The 22,763-nt window shown below is 39.9% G+C and overlaps 1 protein-coding gene across 4 annotated transcripts in view; it reads right to left on the reverse strand.

Moving 5' to 3' along the window:
- NTRK2 (neurotrophic receptor tyrosine kinase 2) overlaps window positions 1–22,763 on the reverse strand; it is a 202,410-nt gene that overhangs the window by 19,913 nt on the left and 159,734 nt on the right. The window lies entirely within an intron of this gene.

Below are 22,763 nucleotides of genomic sequence, written 5' to 3' on the forward strand. Positions count from 1 at the left end.
GTACAACTCAGATACTGAAGATCTGTGCTGAGGGAAAGCTTTTTTACAGAGACTCAAGAGAGAAAAACAAGTAAACAATGCTTCACACAAGATCAATAAACCATGTCTTAAAACAACTGGAACCCAGATAAGGCACTAAAAAATACTATAGGGACCAAAATATATTGGTAAGGGGATGGATTATCTGACGCATGAAAAAAAAAACCCAAGCAACAGCAAAATGATTAATTAATAGGCAAGTCTTTCTGAAATTTCTTTGGGCAGATTCTATCCATGGAAAGTGAAATGCTGGGAAAAAGCAATCAGTACTTATTTAAAAAAAATCAAAGTCTGAAATAGCACCAGTCAATGTCCTATTAAGATACCTAGATTGTTTTCCTTTAACAGATTAAGTATTTTAGCGTGTATACATCACAACAGAATTAATGATTCTAAGAATCTCTGGCTGTCGCATTGCATCCAGAAACACTGTATCCAGAAACACCACAAAACATTTATAGCTCCTGTTCAGCAGTATAAAATACACACACCTCTGACTGAAATATTGTCAACCCAGGACAAAGTATTGCAAGTGTTTAACAGAGAAATTTAAAAACACACATACGCACAAAATTGACTAGACCAAGAAATTAAGAAAAACACCATTCCAAAAGAAAGCTGATGCTCTACAGGAGGGAAGAGCATGTCTCTCATCATTGCAGCTGGAATCTAGTAGAGCCCTGCCTTCTGTAACCATGAAAATGCATCCTTCTCTGCAAGCAGCATCTTTTCTGTAAGTCATGTTCTACAATGTGCTGCAAGCTAGCTGGCAGCAGAAAAAAAATCTCTTTATCTTCATCTGATTTAACACTCCCCTCTCTTTCCTCTAACTCTTGTTCTCCAGCTGAATGTCACCATGATATCTGACCTGTTATCAAATGCAAAAAATTGAGACGGTCTTCCCAACTTTTGTCCCTGTTCCTGGACAACAGAAAATTAGGGGTTTTCCAATCTCCGCAGCTAAAAGCTGCAGAGCTCATCTGTAAGACAGCAGGTGCATGCCCCGTGAGGTACCCTCCCTTAGCAGGCATGCCACTGCCAGAGCAAGTGCCAGCTGTCCTTCAGCTCCCTCCAGCTGTAGCCAAATGCCTGTGACTCCATTTCTCCCTGGTCTGCCATGCAGCCGGGGCACCCCTACCGCTGCTCGCTGCTCGCTTTTGCAAGCACTGCCTGCCACAGCAGCTCTGGCCCTGCATACTAACTGGCACATGTAATGACTTTCTCTTGCTCTCCCTCCTGTCTCCTCCCGAGCTGCCGTCTGGGAGCAGAGGAGCCCGGCTGCCATGGAAACTGAGCATCCAAAAGCCCCAAACCTGCCTACCAACCTTTGGAGAAAATTCCAGTGGTGAAGCTCAAAAAGGGGATGCTTGTGGGGGTATAAAGGCAGAGGAGCAGGAAGGAATCATGCTGACCTAGGTGGGAACAAGGCTGAGCTGTTCTGCCAAGAAACCATGGAAAATGACTGTGTAGTGGGCACAAGAAAAAAAGATATTTAGGGCAAAAAGAGATTAACCTTCTACAACATACATTTTTATTCAAAATGTTTCAAATTTTTCAACCCCCTCTACCCCATGCATTTATAGTATGGATCAAATACCCAAAATGAGTGTGCACAGGCTATATCATCGGGGGTTTTGAAAACCCCAGATATGACTTTCACATTTGAAGGACTGTTTGTAGGTACCAAAGTGCTGTTTACAATAAGCAAAAGGTTCAAAGGGGCTTCAGGTCCTCCAGCACACAAGCTGGCAGAGGTCAAACCCCTGCCTAGGCAATAAGGCTGTGATCCCGTGCCCAGGCTTTCAGTCCTGCCTCTCTTTCCCAGGCTAGCAGTGGGACTGCAGTCACATGGAAATGGAGCCTTTGTGGTACTGTCTGTGTGTGTTGTTGCTTTTTCTGGGCAGGCACATAATTCAACTCCAGCACTGTGCTCAGAAATATTCTGGACCCTGCTTTCTGGCTGTGTGGCAATGGGAACTGCGCTTTTGTACTCAGTTCTGCCTCCTCGGGATATCTGGGCTTGTAAGGGGGATAAGTGTACACTTAAAACTGAGTTAGTACCCAAATCTCAGCTTTTGAGGGACACCTTCACTTGCTCCCAGACTACTTGTAAGCTTTAAGGCCACTAATGGAGTATCTCCTTGGATATCATTTTTTCTAAGCAAAGTTCCCCGTGATATAATTTATTCATGCATGGAGCCTTCAGAAGGTCAATAAAACTGGCGTGCTCCCAAAAATACACCAACAAACAAAGCAAGGAAAAAAAACAAAACACTGTTCTTTTAGTGGAACACTGAGAAAATTTTAGACTGGGTCAGCACATTTCTAAAGACTAGATGGAGCTGATTATGTCCCAGGCAGACCCTCTCATGCAAAGGACATAACAAACGTTTAAAGTCTCATTCTCTGTCCCAGCAAATTGAACAACCAGCTTAATGTTGGGAATTCAATTCAGATCCAAGTCAGAATGTGGCTTGCCATCAAGCAGTACAAAATGTTGAAGCTGAAGTAACCAAGATACCTAACAAAGGCCCTGTTTGGTATTCCTGGGAGGTAGGGAGAGGTCCACTGCAGGGAAGCACAATGAGCCAGGTTTGGGGCTTGATAACTAAGGACAGTCCAACCTTCTTCCCATAATGACACTTCCTTGTTAGCTAAGACCAACAAAAGGAGACTTGTGCTTGGATTTTCACTATCTAGGTACTTTGTTTATGTTGTCTTGCCTGATCTTGCAGTTACAGAGCTAGAATTCCCCCTGACTTACAAAGGACGAGGACTGGACCATTTAAATTTCAATACACTAGATCGGTCACACATGAACTGTTACTGCAGCACAGATTGGTGCATAAAAGATCAAGGAGTGCAGAAATGGTGTTTGTGAGTCACTTTCAAGAATACAATGCAACCCAAGTAGGAATACTGTTTTACAGAATTTGCAGCATACGTGTAAGCCTCCTCTCTCAATAGATCAAGTTACAGTGATTTTATTAAATAACATTTGAAACAGAAAGTGCCAGAGGATTACAAAAAGATTTTTATTTTTTTTTCAAGGAAAAAAGAGTATTTCGTGGTTAATGTTACCAGGACCAAATGGCATTCACCAAAATCTGAAGGTATGCAGGTGGGAAAACTGCAGGTATATGAATATCATTATAAAGAACTGTACAAGAGAGCTAATGCATTACACATGGATAAAAACTGACTGCATCTTTCTGAGCAGAGTGGGAAACAAAAGCTTGTTTAGAAAGTGATTCCTCCCTACCAGCCTAGGAGTGGCACAATGGGGAGTCAAGATTCATCTAAACAAAGGTGATCCAGCAGGCACATGTGCATTTTCAAAACAGCTGTGATAAGGCTCTACATCAAAAATTATTAAATAAACTAAGCTGCTGCAAGGTTTAGGTAAGGTCTTTCTATAGACTGACTGGTTAAAGGAAAAAAAGAAAAAAAAAAGCAGGACTTGAACGTCACTTCTCAAGACAGAGAGGTGACAGTAGTGAAGTACCTTCTAGAGGTCAATGCCAGGACCAGCTACATTCAACATCTTAATCAGTGGGCTGGAGATGGGAGGGTACTTCTGCTTAATCCAATTTTGTGGGTGATACTAAGCTCTCAGAGAGGCTTTATTGGGAATGATATTGCAAAACAGAGAGAGTAGGCAGTAGGTGAGCTTCAATGCTGATAACTACATGTGTGATAAACAGCTGTAGTAACCTAGTAACCTGTATTTATACTCAGAACTGGCAGCTACAGCTCAGGCTGGAGATATTGGAGCCAGCTCTAAGAACTCAGTGAGCAGCAGCAGTCAGGAAAATCCAAGACACTGAGTATCATCAGCACAGGTACTAACAACAAGGTGTAAGTGCATAATTCTGCTGTGTGCCATTCTGCTGTCCACAGCTCGAAGAGGATATAATATGTTGAAGAGGCACAGAAAAAGGGAGCAAAAATGCTTAAGTTGAGGCTCATAAAATCACAAAAGTGATGGATAAAGCAACAACAACTGAAGTACTGTTATTACCAAATTCTGAAATACTATAACAAGAGGACACTCCATGAAATTAGTAGGACATAAGTTAAAAACAGATAAAGTACTTTTTTACATAATGGATAGTAAACTTATGGAACTTGCTATCACAGTTGTGAAGACAGACAGTATCAGTAGGTTCAAAAACGAATTAGACAAATTCATGAACAATTGGTCCATAAACACAGTAACAGGAACTGGAGGGAACGTACCTAACATCCCTAATACACATATTATAGATTCTAGAACAGTATAATTAAATGCCCACAAAAAGTGTCCAGGTTCCCATGCTTTCCCTAAAGAACATATCCTACAACCATGTCATTGACAGAATACTGGGCTAAGTAGACTATGTGCTGTGACCTCATGATACTCACAACACCTTTCTTACGTTAAACAATGATATAACCAGCAATCACTTAAGGGCTTAGGATACTTAATTTCAGACAGTGAAACACTTTCATAACTTAATACCTTGGGGGGAAGGGATGGGGAAGAGAAAAACAATTTAATTTTAAAACAAATCAGAAACACATCTTTAAGAAATAAGTATGTACATAAGGCATTTTCATTCTTGGTGTTTCCATTCTGCTACAGTTCTAACCAGGGAATATCTTGGAGCTTTTCTGTGGGCAATCCAGAAGCCATCTCTTGCCTCTGTATTTCCATTGACTTAACTGGGACAACTGGGAAGGGTAAACTTTGCAATTATTAGATATGGACTACATAGAAAAGTTGCTCGTCATAATTTTCTCTTTCTAGTATCACTTTGGAGAGACTGCAGATCGCTTAAAAGCAGGTGATTTATATTTAAGAACCTCCATTTTTTTGAAAGGCTGGAGTCTCATGTGGGTATTGAGTTTGCTTGGGCGGGTCAGACAGTCAGGACAACTTCTGCCTCATCAGAGGAAATCAGGCCAGAATGGTGTGTCCTGTTTACCTATGAGATGTCTCAATTTGAAGATGGCCCAGTTTGCTTCTCGCTTTCCCTGCTTCTTCTCATGTACCATGTGCATTTCACATTAGAATGACTGAGTTAAACCTTCCATTTGGTAGGGAAATGTGGAAAAATCTCCCCTGCATATTGAATCAAAATGTAATGGAGTGTGTGAAGATCTTTGGCATTTCATAGCAATAACTGAAGGTGCTGGAATCTTGAGCAGACAAACATAGATATATTCATTCCAGAGTGAAAGATTCTGACAATTGCCAGCTCCACCAGCACTCCAAACGTGCATTATGGAAAACAATTTTAATTACACGATTTAATAATATTTTTTTTTCCACAGGACCTCTGTTTAATTCTGTATATTTGCTAGACTGTACTCAGGATACAAAGGAACAGTTCAATGTTGTTTCTTAATCTCATCACTCAAGTGTGTGGCCACCTGCCTGAGTTCTTCCACATCTAATTTTATGCAAACACAACAGTTCCTCGCAACGTGTCACCAATAGGATTTGACCCTGGAAGGTTTAGAACTGCAGCAGAGCCAACTGGTTCCTCAGCTATCCTACTAACTATACTATCTCCTATACTAGAAGAATGTAGAATAGGTCAGCACTGAGACCAAACATTGGCATAGTCATCACAGCAAACCTAATCATGTTGCCTCTTTGCTGACTTTCACGAGAAAGCACACATCCATTCCATCTTGGTGCATGTGGGATCCCCAGCAGGAGCATAAGCTGCTTTGGGAAGAATAAAATGGGAAATCTGTGGTGGAAGGGAACGTAGCCAATGTTACCTACTACTGATGTAGGAGACAAGCTCTTCCGAGTAGTGTCCTAGAATGGCTTGAGCAATCATGTAATCCCAAGCAGTGCACTGGAGAAGGTTAGGAGGACCTTTAACATTGATAAGTGTTTAGCAACCCACCCCCAGGAGAAGGACAATGTACAAATCTGGGTATGCACATGCCTCTGCTCTTTTATGCACATGGAGGAACCAATTCTAGTGTTTACAAATCAAAACTTATTGAAAGCAAGTAATATCTGTGTCTTTTAATTTCAGGACCTCAGTATGACACACTGGAAACTGTACTGATGAGCATTTTTTCTACAAAGCAGAAGAAAGTGTTGAGGTGAAGGCTGGAAATTGCAACTTATTAGTAGAATGCCAGAAAAATTCTGGAAGGACAAGCAAATTTTCTTTTTGTTTTGTTTGTGTTTCATGGGGGTGGGGGATTTGCCATTCAGAGGGTAGTAATTTTTAAACAGTTCCCTGGTAATAACTATAATTTAACCTGTCTGTCCCCAGAAGTCTCCAGACTCCTTTTAAATTCTGAGTAGTTGTTCTATAAAAGGCAGGGGATCATCCTATATAATTAAAATTACAGCTGCAGAGAGATACTCTCTGAGATTTCATTGTGGAACAAAAGCTCCACTGCCACCTTGGGACGTGTGTTTCCTGCCACTCAAGGTTCCCACTGCTTGCAATGGAGAGCAAGACTAGACCAACACACCCAGACACCTACTAGAAATCAAGCAACTGATCTCAGTGCTGTTCAACCTGGTCCAGGCTCAGCAACAGAAGAAAGGATGAAAACAGTAAGTGAAATTTAAGGCAACATCCACTGGTCCCTTTCTAATAGAATACCCTTTATTCTAGGTGGTGCAGGGAAACAGGGAGTGAGACAGAAGTACTACTCACATTTTGAGAATAACAGATAGAGGTTTGCTTTATTACATCCTCTGCCATTCTGTCCAAGATGGGAATTAGCCTTTCTCCAGTTTAGCCATCTATTCTCAGGAAGACTTGCAGATGGGTGTTCTGATTGTCATAACAGTGCTGAACTGCTGCTAGCTTCATCATCAGATTGGGGATCTCCAGAACTTGAAAACTCCAGGCACTGGCTAAGGCTATAATGGTTTTGTGCTCTCTGTGAAAGTATTTTGGAGCAAAGCGAATAGAATGTAATGATGAGTGTGATGAATTTGCTATACATTAAAACTCTAGTGAGAACCTGGTATAAACCAGCATGGAAGCCCCCACTTGCATGCAAAACTATAACTTTTTGATCTAAGAAACCTTCACTGAACCAGCAAGGGTCATAGTAAACCTTGTCACAAACAGACATGCTACTCATGTTGTTGAGATGGCCATGGGCTGAAAAGATGGTAAGTTCAAGTTGTTGCCTTTCTTGAAAGAAACGAAGATGTGAAGAAAATAGAAGGAAGATATAGATGGAGCACAAGAAGAACTATTTGCTTGTATTCATCCTTTAATATCTTCTCCTGACTTATGTGACTCCTGACTGACTTCTCCCACCTTATGATAAACAGAGGACACTGGGAAAAGACAATGACAAATAAATATTTGCTCATCTTATGGTCAGACAAAAGCATCAGTGAAACTAGAACCCAACCTCCCTACAATTTTGAAGGTTAAAGTCTAATAAACACTGATCAAAGTAAAGTGAGGAGAGACTGCATGCAAAATTAAAAAATCATATTTTCCCAAAGTCGTAGAGAGGATACAAGGTCTGACCTGATTTTTGTTGTGTGTGTGGTTTTGTCAGCAGAGAGAGAAGCTAAACAGTTACTAGAGTTGCATAGCTATTGACAAGTATTTTGATGAACCAGAAATATTTTCTCCTCAAAATTCTTTTCTTGCCGTAAAACATCAGCCACTGTAAGATTTCACAAGTGCTTGTAACTCTTCTTGGTATATTGTGTACAAACCAAAGATGGGGTGAACTGATTCAGATTTCAGACTTTTATAAATTGCTCAGTACCACTTTAAAACAACAATTTCCTCCCTGGATCATAGGGTGTCCAGGAGCCTCATTCCCTTGATGGTTAGAAACCATCTCTAATTCTAATCTCTTGCTTAAATTCCTTCATGGACAGCTTATGATTATTTGTTCCTTTGCAAACATCATCCTTCAAATATTTTTTCTTCCCTGATGTTTATCTACATTTCTGATGCATTCATATAGCACAGTTGTCTTAGACTCTCCTTCAACGAACACTAAGCAGGAGCATCTGGTACTTCAGTTTGGAGAGGTATTCTGTCCTCTCAAAACCCAGGAAAATGGTTTATGGATATTTCAGGAGTATGGATATTTCTTGCTGAGACGAGCAAGAGTAGGAGTAGGACCTTCTCTTTGGGCAGCAGTGCTAATTTATGCTACTTAAATTATTTCCTGAACTCTTAGTCTCTTGTCGTCATAAAATAGGCTCTCTATTTCCCTCATTCTTCTAGGATATCTTTTTTATGTATGCTCCAGGTCTAGCTTTCATATTCTCAGTCCCATTAGCCACTTTGCCTTTATCTTTGTATTCATCACTGTCCTTTCAAGACCTGATGTTAAAAATTAATTTTGCTTCCAGGCCAAACTAACTCTTCTTTCCACATCATCATGTCTATAGTGGTGCCACTTTCCTTCTTATTCTCTTCGCAGTTGTGGGATCTTCTCTTGTTTATTTTAATATCCTTTTCAAATTCAATCCCAAATGCTTCTTGGCACTTTTCACTGTATCCCTGTAGGTCTTAGCTTTATTTCTCTATTAGCCATTCCTTCTTGTATGTTTTCGCTTACTCCCAGCGTCCTTTGGGAGATGAAATCAGATAGTTCTGTCACCTATTGCTTTCTAACTCCTCTTCTGATTTAGGGACACAAATTCCAACTACTTTTTGCACTTTTTATTAAAGCAAATACACTTTTCCCCTCTACATAAATTGATCCTAACAACTAGTTCCCGCCTTTTCTCAGAGTTGACCCTCTGAAGCAGTAGACCAGTAAGAAAACAGGGACTTCCAAAATTTTGAGGTTATAATTATTCCAAAATTGGGAGTTCTGAGAATCTCAGATGGTTTTAAAATCCATCGTTACCTCTCTGAGCTTGCTGCTTTTTGTCTTAAAATGTATCTATTAAAGTGTTGTAAAATATTGCCATATTAAAAGGGGAAAAAAAGATAATCAGGAAATAAACATTAGATTTATGCACATATTTTTGCTTGTGTTAATTAACATGATGTTAATTTCCATATCCCTAATGACAAAACCAAGTACTTATAAACACAAGCCAACTATACAGCAGCTAACTTGGGCATTGTGAGTAGCACACACAGAGAAGTGTACGCCCCAGAAAAGGAGTATTCACTCTGCTTCTGGCTAGCTTCGCAGCCTGCATCAAGCTCATGTCATAGCTTTGGAGCCAGCAGTGTCTGCAGAGTAGGCATACCTTCAGTCTCAGGTTGTGTGGTGGAGCTGCATAAACCTGTCTGTGATACTCCTTTTTATTTCCTAGCTTATGCAATTTTAGCTATGCTTAAGCTATATTTGAAGGGCTTCTCACTGCATGTAGTACAGCTTTATCTACTGTGCAACCTTCAATTTCCTCCTCTACTATTTTGTGTTTTATTCTACTAACAAAATCTGATCGAGACAGAAAACAAGAGGGTTAATATTGCATAACAGGGAAGCATATACAAGCTGGCTCAGATCCAAAACCACCACTTAGTCCCTCTCCAAACTGCCATGGAAACATTTGTTGTTCAAAACTGTATGTTCCTCCAGGCATGACTGATGTAAAATATCGCAACTGTGTGTCTATGCAAACAGGTAGGAGTTGTACAAGGTGCATCTTTCAATCACTTTCAACAGAATTCCCCCCTGCAGAAAATTACAATATTAGGCCTGTATATCTTAAATATCTTGTAAGCTTTATGTTGTAGATTCAAGTAGTATCTGTTGGCTTTCCGCTGAGGGGCAAATTCCACTCACTGTGCATTGGCACCGAGCTTTATTTTAACATGGTTATGTTTTTCCCACACAATTACTCAACACTACATTCTTTTATCTGAAAAAGGCTGATATGGCATGAGACACGAGTCCTAGAATATGTGAGGATACTCAAGGAGCATGGAAAAATCATTTGACTGAAAAATGCTAAATTCCATTTTTCATTGGTGCTTTCAGTGCAGAAGACGACAAGACATGTTGCCAAAATTATGACATGAAATATTCAGCTCTATTTTGATCTCTCTTTTTTTCTCTGTGTCTTGTTTTGCTAAAGATGATTTAAAACTCTGCTTGCTGAATCCAAAAAACAAACAGCTCATGCATATGACAGGGTGCCAAGAATGCAGGACCCTGCCCTTCGCTTAGCTCACAAGCAAGAAAAATCTCCTACAATGATACTGCCAGCCAGCTATGCTGCACTAAATCTCACCATCAGAAAATAGCACTGGCAGCATAATCAGATGCAAAAGGACTGTATGCAAAGCAGTAACTTGCAAAGAGCCCAGCCTATCAGTTATCCTTTCAAAGTGACTTGGTGGTGACAGGCATCTGGTATATCAATTGGGAAAGAATCTATATTCTCCAGGTTAACAACACAGATTTATTTTGTGGGATAAACTGAGGCAGTGTAAGAAAGGTAGATGACAAAAACAATACGGCAAATGATTTGTAATCATCATGTCTGTCATTTGTTTCCTCTTTTTTTTTTTTTTTTTTTTGGCTGTATATTTATACTGGCAGCGAAACAATTGCAAGATTGATGTGTTATCAGAGAATAAAAGAGTATCTGGCAATATTTTTAATGAACAGTTCTTTATCTTCCCAACATCCTATCACAAAAAAAAGAAAAAGAAAGAAAGAAAGAAAGAAAGAAAGAAAGAAAGAAAGAAAGAAAGAAAGAAAGAAAAAGAAAGAAAGAAAGAAAGAAAGAAAGAAAGAAAGAAAGAAAGAAAGAAAGAAAGAAAGAAAGAAAGAAAGAAAGAAAGAAAAAACAGGAAAAGAAAATAAGCGCAAATTCTTTACCATGACAAAATTTCACCCTTTCTGTGTATAACATTAAATCTAGATTTATAGGAACTTAATCTTGCATGTTATAAAGTAGTTTGAAGGCGTCTCTTCATACACGTACCTTGGAGTGGACAAAATGATGTTATAAAAAGATCTAATAAGGGAGAATAAGACTCCACCATATTTTACGTATCAGTTGAAAAACAAAACAAAACAAACACCCCCACCTCTCTTCCCCCAACCTATGTTTCCAGCAAATCATTTATTTGCTTCACATTGTGGCATGCATGGATTGGATCACAGCCTGATGTTGTGATTTTTTTCCCTTTTAGATATAACAATGAACAAAAAAGTAAACCAGATTTAATGCCATTAAAAAGTTACAGTTAGCAAGGATAAAGGTAAAAGTCCTTTCCCCAGTGATGTCAGTTCCAGTTTTCCCAGTGAACTGGAGCTGGACAAGTTTTCAGTCTCTGAATATGTATGAATATGTCTTTCTGTCTTCCATAAAAATTGTACGGGCTACAAAACTAACTACTTAGACCATATTCATTTTCAATAGCAACAACAACAACAAAAAAAAGTATTTTGTGGTTAAAAGCATCTCAGTCTCAAGGTCCCTTTACTACATTTTATTTTCACTACGTACTCCTTTATTAAAGAGGCTCGTTATTTTTGTAGATGTAGTTTTGCAGTCTTTTATTCTATTATCAAAAGTCTTGCACTACAGGTCTTCCTTATGGTCATGGCTTCTAATCATGTGATTATGTGACTAATTGAGGTGACATTTGTTCAAGAATGTACATTTCCAGGCCTTGCAGTTGTGGAGAAAATATTGAGTACAGCTATGTAGTACATGGGACTGAAGTAGGGTTTCATGAAACATCAGGACTCACATCAAGTGACTATACTTTTAGCTTTTTCCAAAGCGTATCCACCTCAACCTTGAAAGCAGCTGGGCTTTATGTTCCTGCTGAAAGGGTGCTTTCAGACTTAATTCTTATACTTACAAAATTTGCATTTATACTCTTAATCAAGCCAGTGCATACCTATTTGTTTCAGAGTCAGCAAAACAAACCTTTTGCTTGAATAGCTCTTTAACACCAATGAATATTTTACTCCAATATATTTCTCATTCACAATTCTTGCCCTTAGCAAAAGGGCCAAAAAAAAAAAAAAAGATACTTTATGGATTTTAGCACTTGTTTATTTGTTTAAGTGAAAGAATTTAAGTTGTTCTACTGACTTGGTGGATATGGAAGTAATTCTACTAATGTCTCTTCTAATAATTAGAGCTAGCAATATTTACCACTGCTGGTGTGGAAAAAAAATGCCAGAGCATGTATTTTCTGTAATAGTGCTTAAAATGGTTTTGTCTCATCTACTTCAGCAAGGATAAAGATTTATAAAGATTATTGCTGACGATTCATTAGTTGCCTTCAAAAATTGGGGCCACAACTTTACTGTTTTTCATGACTCAATTCTGTATAAGGTGGCTTAGCCAAAATCCTCAGAAGCAAAATTAATCTCAAAAAGTGTCCTGACTTCATATGGTTAGCTACCAATTTGGATCAGTTTCAACAAGTATTGGAGTTCCTGGTCACATTATGCAAATGAGAATACAGCTCCTTGAACAAAACCACACTCAAGTAGTCTTTCCTCATAATTGCCACAAAGGTGAAAAATTACCACAGCAAATTAAAAGTGTGATTATTCTAGGTCAAACTAAGTGTCAAAATACAATTTAAAGGCTAACTACATTCATCAGCAAAGAGAACAGATGCAACTCATGCCAAGTTATACATTTCCTTAGGCCCATCCACTCACCACATTAAACCTCTAACCAACATAAATACACATTGGGGAATAGCTTGAGAACAGACAAGATAACTTTTACGTATCACCAGAGAACAACACAAGGATGCAAGACTAAATAAGGATATGGTTTTCAAAACTTCACTCGTATCACCTCCTATGCAAGTCCAGACAGAGGTACCAAACTCTGTCTGACCAGAATCAATGGATCCAATTCTGCACCCAAACCACAGGCAGGAGATATTGCTGTTGCAAAATCAAGCCCAGGATGACATGTACAGGAAAAGAGGAATATGAACTTTTTGCGTATCAAATTTAATGCAAGCTCTTCAAATAAACAAAGGCTGGACAGCAGCTTTGCAAGGATACTGTTCACTGGCAAGTAAATAGTAACTTCTAGAAGTAAATTCAAAAGTATTGAAGTAGAAATTTTTCATGAAAGCATTTCTCTGCACTGGGAAGAACAAAGTTACTTCCCACTTGTGGCTTTTCTTCTGCAGATCTGTTTACCCATCTGATGGAGACACAAGCATTCCAGTCAACGTAAGCATTGCTAATTTATTTTTTTTTAAATCAACCCTTTATATCAGATGCATCTCCCCTCACTTATCATAAAGTAGGCCTTCATCTAATCCTAAAAGTTTTGTCAAACTAGAGGCTTGACAGCATTTTGTAAGTGTTTTGCTCCATATGTAAGAATATATTAATGCAAAGCCAAGTTATCGCTGAAGTTTAGGTACAAGTTCCTGGGCCTGCCAGATGCAAAATCATCTCAGTTTTGAGGTCCTCACCTTTTGGCAAACCTGGAAACTGTCCTGACAACCTCTCAAAAACTTCAAGACTCTTCATGATGTCTGATATTAAAACAGGCTTCAGAAAGGTACATGGGTTACAACTATATAAGAAACCTAGAGCATGCTCACATCACTTCTCTGTCACCAATGCCAACAGGCTCAGACTGACCTATTTCAAACAGCTGAGGGACCCAGAAGGTAGTGGAGACCTAAGCAACCTGCAGTACAACACACTGATTCCCTTCGCTATTTCCACTCACCATCAGTTGCTCTTTCCTATGTGTGCACCGATCTACAGAGCCATATTTGCAGGCTCCACTCTGTATTACTAGCTGATACTGTCCTCATCTTCTTGATCCATCCTGTTACATATAGTATTTCAGCCTAATTATCTAACTCTTCCTTTCTGTGCTTCCTGAGTTCTGTATGCCAAGAGAGTGCCAATTGTCCTCTGGACCCAGGAAAAAAATGCATGTTTAGGAAAACTGCCTAGCAACTGCTTTCCTTTCTGCAAGGAGGGAGCCTATTAGCATAAGAAAATCTTCCAGCTGGAAGCCAGCAAAGACTCTGCTGGGAGGCGAATCTGTGACCAGTCCTCAAAGGAGAACTCAGCTTAGCCCTGCTCCCTCTGGGTGGCCTTTCTGTGCTGACCCCACCATCAGCAGGGTCAGCGGCGCAGCCGCACAAGGTGCACCAGTGCTCTGCTGCAGCCAGGAGCTGCCGCTCCACTTTCTGGGTCTGCTCACAGTGTTCCCAGAGAGCTTTTTCTCATTTTGTTCCCACTTCTTCTCCTCACACTGTGTGCATCACACATCACAGTCAACAGCTTCAGCTGCTAACCTTTGGAGTTCTGTCATTTGCTTTGCAGATTTCCTGCCAAAAGTGACTGTCTGTAGCACTGTTACTGTATCTCTTTTTCCAGATATTTACAAATGCTTCCTTACCACAATTGCAGAATGACATTAGTAGTCTGCACAAGGAGCTACCCCGTGAAGGAAGACTACAGAACTCACTTCATCATTTCTCTTGTTATTCTATGCCTGTTCTCTAGAAAATGCTGCCTGTAAACTCACTCTCTAAAACCCTGTGCTAAACACTGGCTCTTGGTAAAATCATAGGAGCAAGTCCCCACTAATCATCAAACTATGATCCGGCAAATTGTGAATGGGGTTGGGATTAAGGACATGGCCCTCTTATGTGATAAACATCTCAGCAGCAGCCAAATCTTTCCAGCACCTGCAAAGATGGCTTTGTAGGGCTGCACTGCTACTTAATGGATTACAGTTCTGCAAAGCTCTACAAATTGCAGTTCGTAAAGCTAATTTCAATGTGTGATTCAGTGCTTTCCTGCAATTTATATCCATATGTGTGGTTATTTTTAAGAATGATTCAGTTTTGTATATATAATTTTAAAAGGACTTTTAAAGTTAATGAGCATCTGTGCTAAGAGCCCCTTAACAGAAAAGCTTGTGTCAGCCACCAGTGATGCTGACTGTGTAAACTTCCTGCTGTTCTACAGGCATGCATATGGATCCTAAGGCTCTTACCTCCTGCATACATCAGGAATAACCCTCCTGAAATCCACAGAATAAAAATGACTTAGAAATGGAGTGGACAAAACCAGAATTTGCATCTATTTGAAAACTGTAATATCTGCTTTATAATCAAAGTGAGAGCAAACCATAAATTCTCAATGCTTTTAACAGAAGCAAACAGAGGGAAAATTTCTAAACACTTTGATTAAGATTTTGATTGGCATACACTCAGAACTTTAAGCAATAGTGTAGGTCAACAGAATTTCTGTAACTCATAGTGTAATTTTCTAGGTACTGGTTCCTGCCTGGATATCTTTTCTCAAGACAAACTAGTTTTTAATGACTATTTCTTGATATCCTGCATAAGAACCATGTTGGTGTAAATCCATCAGGGACAGATTTCCAAAGGAAAGCACTGGTCACAAAAGCAAGCCCACTATGCTCTAGCTTTTCTTTCAGTCAGCTCCATTGTTTAGCCTTGTCATTATATTCTTCTGGTTTTGCCCTCGTTGATCTCACAGACTGAAGGACAATGTGATCCAGGAATGGTGGAATTTGTTTCCTAGTTACACATTTCATGTGAGAGAGGCAAAATGTGGCAAAACAAAGTATACCAGAACCTCTCAGTGAAAAAACTCATTTTCTGTATTACTGTCTTGTCAATAATGCTGCAAGATGGAGCTTAGTAAGAACTTGCTGTTAAATGCATGATACTACACATGCTGGACATCTGATGTTTCTTCTCCTAACACTAATATGGAAAACTTTCTTGGACTCCCCTCTTAGGATCAGTGTCAGTGGAAACAGATGGAAACAGAATCATAAGCGAGACCAAGGACTCTGATGTGAAGATGATGAGAAAACCCCACTGGGAAGTGACTGCATCTATTGCCATGCTAAAAATGGCAATAAAAATGGAACTACACCTGCTTGAGACAAAGCTGCCTTTGGACACTCCGTGTAGCACTGAGCAGGTCATGAAGCTGCAGCTCAAGAAGAAGCACCAACAGTCAGGGATTTGTAAAAGCAAGCACCGTAAGAAGCTCGCTTCCTGCACATAGTAAAATACACTCTCACACGGCCACATCGCAACAGGCATTGTCCTTTAGCATCAGGATGTTGTGATGTATAAAAGTTTCTAAATGATGACATAGTAGTGACCTTTAGTAAGCCTCTGACAGCCCTGTAAAACCATTAGGCTTAATTCTGTTTGCAGTTATTTTAGTGTAAGTTCAGTTACTGCACTGACTTCAGGGAGAACTAGTTTAGAGTTACATCTCTGTAGCTGTCCCACCATTTCCTGTATTGTTTCCAGTTGCATGAAATCATCTGTGCACGTCCTCCAGGGCTGCTGGAACCCTCTGTCCTCCCCAGCACTACACATGATGCAATGAGCCTCTGACGGAGGAGGAGAGCCGAAAAGTCCATGTAGGGAAGCAGATAATTTCCTTTTGAGCAATGAATGCAAAAATAGCAGCTAATAAAAAGCCTTCAAACTGTGCCTTCAAACTGTGACAATTCAATACACACACCTACGAGGATGCCTTGACAAGCTGGTTGATTTCTCAGTAACTCTTTCTTGTTTTCTTTAGTGCAGCCTCCTCTAAACACCCCCACACAGGTATCCAGCTTTGTAGTGACAGCTGAAACCTGCAGGTGTTTGCCGCTACTGCCCTTTCGGAACAGACACTTGTTCCTCACTGTAAACATTTGCATGGTGGTGCTTGCCTGGCTAGTTATAGCCCAAATAATGATGAACCAGCCTTTTCTTTTTTTAGTCCCTTGCTGTCATGCATTAATTCTCCTTGCAAATAGGCATTTGGTACTGGAAATAGCTTAAGTGATATCATTCTCTGATGGTTATTTTACTAGCATTATCTTTTAGCAAATGTTTCATATAAAGAGTCACCAGAAAGCTGTATTATGCAGTCGCCAGAAATACAGCACTCTACAATATTAAGTATTAGGCTTACATGTGAAGGAAGGACTGTGCTTAGCAGCCGAGCCACTCTTTGCCATTTCACTACTCTAATACCAATGTTGTTTCACTGTCTTCAAAACCAATATTCTGGTTTTGCTGAGTGACGGGGGAGATCAGAATCAGGCTTACTTGCCAAGGGCTGTAATACTACCAGAGTCAAAATGGTTTCTCAAATGGGTTTTTGACCTTTCTATGTAGAAAGAAGGTCTGGAAGCTGGGTATTTTTAAAGTTGGCGTAGAATATCAAATTGTGTAATTCTTAGTTTCTCTGGAAGTCTTCCTTGGAGTCTAAGAAGCATAACAACTTCTCACATCTTAAATGAAAGTTGCATGGGAACACTATGTTTCAAGAAGATATCCTTTTCCAAAATACTTATTTAACATTAACATTAACTAGAATTGATCAAGAAATAAAACACTAAGAAACAAAGACACAAAAATCTAGGAAACTTGCAAATCTTTCTCACTCCCTCAGCAGTTTACTTTTTGGTTCCACGATTCTGTTTCGTTAGTTCTTTACTCACCATCAACTTAGACAAGACCTGAATTTTAATAAAAAAATAAAAAAATAAAAAGCAGCCCCCAAAGAAGCTAAAAATAAATGAAAAATGACAGTCTTTCTCAACCACCAGAGGTACAAGATGTGCCAGTCACTCACTTAGGGACTGAAACCAAAAACTTTAGAAAAGAGGATGTTCTTCATTTGGAAGCCACAGAATATGAGAGTGGCCCAGGGCACTGTTTGACAATACAGTGACTGCATGCCAATATCACACAGGCTACATGAGTGTAGGATGTATTGTGCAGTGCATTTTCGTTAGAGGCAGGGAAGTATCTCTGGTCCAAGAAAAGGCAAAAACCTTATTTGGAAAATACTGCTCACAGCTCTAGTGATGTCTGAACCAGAAAGAGACACTTACACTGTTGTTTCGCAGACTGAAAGATGTAAGAGAAGGCTACTAGGAGAAGAAAAAAGAACCTTTTCTCCTGATAGTTTGCCTTGTTTAACCATCCAAAACAGTCCAGGAGGGGCGAGCATTACTTTTTCTAAATACATTTGACATGTTAAAGCTAGGAAGGGAGAATAACGCTCTCTGTTGGAGAATAATGTGATCAAGTGGGTGTACACTGGTCATGAGTTAATTTCGGCTACCGATTAAGATTTGCAACTGTGATGAGGGTGAGGTTCTGGAGCAGCCTTCCAAGCAAGGTCCCATCAGCAGGATCCTACTTATTTTCGATGTCCACCTTGGAAAATTAATGGGAGGGGCTGTGTAACAAAGCATTGGAATTGGACATTCAAACTTCAGAGACAGAAGATTGCTGCTGTCCAATCTTGTGCTCTACCTGAGACAGAGATCTGAAAACAAGCTTGTCAGCATTATGCAGGCTGCACCATATTTATGTATTTGACTAAACTGTTTCTTCAGGACTTGCACTGGTCTCCTGCATTTTTGTTTTACTTCTTGTTGCATGGTGTTTCTCTGTGGTAAGCTCTGTTCCCACACTTCTCTGAGACACTGAGGACAGATGACATTCATAAGTAGGACATTGGGCCAGATGTGCTCCAAGGGATGTTACTAAACCCCTGAAATACCTGGCTGGTGCAGCTGGCTTGAGCACTCATACCATTATGCAGCTTACTTGCCAAAAGGTAATTCTGACTGAGACAGACTTACAGGGATTGTTGTCACCATCTGTTGTATGTCAGGGGTGACTGACTTTGTAAGACACCTCAGAAATTTTTGTCAAAAGATTTCTTTTTAGGGACCTAGGACAGCATTGATACTCTTGACATCTCTTTCTCATGTCCCTTGGCAGATTGGAATTTTCATAGGATTTGGTGCTAAGGGCGTTAATGTGTGTTGAGGTTTTCCATGTGGCTTGAGGAGGTCTCAGGCTCTTGTCACTCCTCTTGCCCTTAACATCTAATGCATAGCTTTCTGAAATAGAGAAAGGCTTAGGCTAATTTGACTTCTAAACCTCTCTGTAGCTTTTGGACAAGTTGGGCCTAAAGAAACCTGGTTCCAGGTTTCTGATAGCTCCTTCTGTGGTTTGTACAAGCGGAGGCATGAAGTCCTTATTTTCTCTACTGTTCCTTGCACTGTTGCATAAAGGCAAGTTAGTTATACAATAGCTAAATAGGGATTACACAACTTAGCTCCATAAATCTAAATCAGAAACAGAGTTTCTGTTCTGCACTGGACAGACATAAAAACATGGAAGGGTGAAGTTCTGGTCCTAATGAAGTAAATGGCAAAGCTCTTGCTTACTTCAGTGAGATCACAGTTTCATGCAAAATCTTGGCTCAAGCTTGCAGCTGGCTGACCAGGCTGGATATTTAAAGCATATCCCTGTTAAGTTTTTCCAAGTACTGAGGTGAGATGACCTTCTTTTTTGTGTTTGTGTGTGTATGATAAGAAAATGTAGAAACGTATTTTAAGACCAAGTACTGAGCAGCAGCTGCAAACTTCAACTGTGAGCCTAAAAAGGTCCTGAAGTGTTCTGAGTGCAAGGAAGTATACTAGCAATCTGGTCGTTCCCATGCTTCAGTGTCAGTACTTTAAGCCACTGAAGGCAGCTGATGAGTCACATTATTTGAGTATCAGAGAGAAAGAAGGGAAACTCTGACTTGTGAGTGTTGGGAGTCCAAGCAACAAAAAACAGATGTCAACAAAACAAGTAAAAGTCCCTAATGAACCTGAGACCTAAGCTCTGCAAATAAATAACGTCATGAAGTGATGCACTGTGCTACAAGGCCTGCAGTGCAGCAGTGTCACTGGAGGTGTTTGGCACATGGATGAAACTAATTATTTGACAGTTGCTTTAGTTTGACCTGAGGTGGATGGCAGTGCGGGAGAGGAAAAGGCACTGCAAATTCTTCATGACCTCATGATCATCTGGGGTGACTTTTGAAAACTGTTGCTGTTTCACTGGACGTTAGCATGTATATCAGGGCTCTCTCCACCCCCAAGATTCCTGTCTGATGAAAAAGAAAGGAAAAAAGAAGGGAGGAGGAAAAGAAAACCTTGTGTAACCAGGGCCACACATAACATGCATTCCCAACCCAAGGATTATTTCTCTCCCTTTCTCTCTCAAATCTCGTTTAACTACTGAGCTGCTTCAATACAGAGTGTCATTAACAATCTGACAGCAAACAAGTACTGGTGACCATCCTTATCTTACAGAAACAAACTATGAATAATCATCTTGGGCAAACCTAGCATCCCGACAAGGTGGTAGGATCTCAGTAAACAGATTCCAGTGCCTTAATAAACACAAATACCAAACTATTTCTTGCAGAGCTTTTTGAAGCTGTATAAATCCTTCCAATGAGCATCAGAGAAAGCTGTCAAGGCTAGGGAAGAATTTCTTCTGTGTACACAGTTAAGTCTGAACAGTTAAAAGAGACTTACACTGCTACAAGCAATTAGTTATGGTGGGTCACTGCCATTCCAGTGTCATCAATAAATTTCATTGCTTAGGCCTGCCATAGACATAATTCTTAAGGCAACACTCTGGAAAGTCATCATAGGCTTGCTTATTTCGGTCAGACTCTGGCTAGCCCATATATGGCCCAAGCTGTGCAGTCGAAAACCTCAAAGACTCAGCTGTGGCTTCCAGCTTTTATCAGTGTGAAATATGGTAGCAAGGCAGTCTGTGGCTCTGTCTCTCCGCTATACCAGCTAAAAGACAGCTGGAATGTGGAGGGTTGGAGAAATGATCCTTCTCGATTTTCTCACTGTGCAAAACAAGTGACTACACAAGTTTAGGTTTCATACATTTCCATCATACTGCAAGCTTACTTCATCAATTTGGATGGAACCACGATACTTATATTTTCATTCCTCACCTCTGCCATGTGTCTACATCTTTCTCCTTCAGCCACATTTGTGTCTTTTACTAACACCTCTTTCCACTTTCCTTTTCCTTTTTCTTTTACATTCCTTAATGAATTGACTTATTCATTCCCTCTCTCACACCCATTATTGCATCCTCTTCACACACTGTCCTTTTCTTCCTTTCCTTCTCCCTCTCTCTTCTCATTTCTTTATTTCTTCCTGGACCACACTGATCCTCCCTTGGCCTCAAAAGAGTGATGGGAAGGAGTGAAGGGGCAATGGGAAGAAGAAGAAGGAGGAGGAAGCGGAAGAGGAAAGGAGAGAATCACTCTGGAGAAGAGGCAATGAGAAATGCAAAGAATCACTTGAACGAGGTACTTTGAAAAGCACCCCATGACTTTCCAGGCTACCAGAACCTTATGTTTCAGGCAGGACAAAATCCTAGTCTTGTTCTAAACTCCTCCCTCATTGGGTAAAAGCTTTGCTTGAGTGCTGATGCATAAGACTCAAGGATTAAAACCAGAAGTACATGAGCAGGTAAGATGACACTAAATTCATTACACCAATGCTTGCACCAAACCTAAGCTGTCCCCAGGAAGCCTGTATGATTACCTAGCTTCTACCTGCTTTTGTCTGCAGTTTTTCTGTAGCAAGAAGTCTTTTTCTTTTTTTTTTTTTCAAAAATTAGAACAAAACAAAGAATTTATTGTTCAAAAATGCTGTCTTTGTCTGTCAAGACTTTTGCAAACACTTACTATTAAGCATGAACATTCATTCTTAATTGTAATGATGAACTGGTAAATGAATCCAGTCTCACTAAAATATGTAACAGAGATATGTCTCCAGTCCCAGCAAGTACTGTTCATTCATCAGATACAAAATCAAGAAAGCCTGGCCTTCGGTGCTCACTTGAGTCTTTGCAAACACAGAGTCACTGATTACTATCCTATGTATTTTTCCAAGTTCTGAAATGAAGTCATGCTTATTTTACATTGACAAAATTGCATGAAGTGCCAAGTCTCCAAAATAAAAAAATATAAGAGGAGTCTGTTTCATATGTTTACTAATTACTAGGTTTGCCTTGTAAAAGAAGATACAAAGAGCAGAGGAAATGTATTTCTCAGCTGTTAAGAAAAACAACACTCAACAAAAAATTTTTGTGTGCACCTTCCTCTGCCCTGTCAGGCGTCAGCTGGATGTAAAGTCAATCCCTCTTCAGGCATCCCACAAACACTGGCACAGACGTGACACTGTCATTTTATGGACACTGCAACCCAGTTAGGACAGATATGGAAGAGTCCTTCATTTTACCTAAAAAGAAGTCACTGATAACAAGTGATGTGAGAGGCACATACATAGAATGTGCTTTAAAGAGACCAAGTAGCTTATCTGACAAGATACAATTCCAGCATCCACAAACTAACAGCTTGCCCATGGATTCCCTTCGCAAGCCATAAAAACCTGATAGCCGCAGTTGCACTCATGAAGTTACACATGTGGTAACAAACAGCAAATGCTGTCAACTACCTGACTTGTCACAGAGTACAAAGACACCATAAATGACAATGATTAATGTACAAGGTCCCGTTAATCCTAGCAACTATAGGAGCCCTTTGCAAACTTCACACATCATTATACCACAACTGAGCCTAGGGAAAACAACCTGGGCCAGAATCTGAACATGCACCAAGGGCTACTCTTACCCACTACTGAATTATCGCCCTCACCAGAGTGATGCAAAACAGCTCTTCAATCATAAGCAGTAGAATTAAAGAATAGGCTTAAGGCAGGAGAAGCCTGCAGATAGCTTTTAATGCATTGAGAAGTTAATAATTTCTGACCTAGTCTTTCCCTGAGATAAATACCTCATTCAGCACGGCTGTCTGCTACTTACAGCTACTCAAATAAACATTATAATGAAACATTATAAAATACCTAAAAGTAACAATTTCCACTTGTCTGAGAAACATATGAC

This window comes from Anser cygnoides, chromosome Z (assembly GCF_040182565.1).
Source record: "Anser cygnoides isolate HZ-2024a breed goose chromosome Z, Taihu_goose_T2T_genome, whole genome shotgun sequence".
NCBI lineage: Eukaryota > Metazoa > Chordata > Aves > Anseriformes > Anatidae > Anser > Anser cygnoides.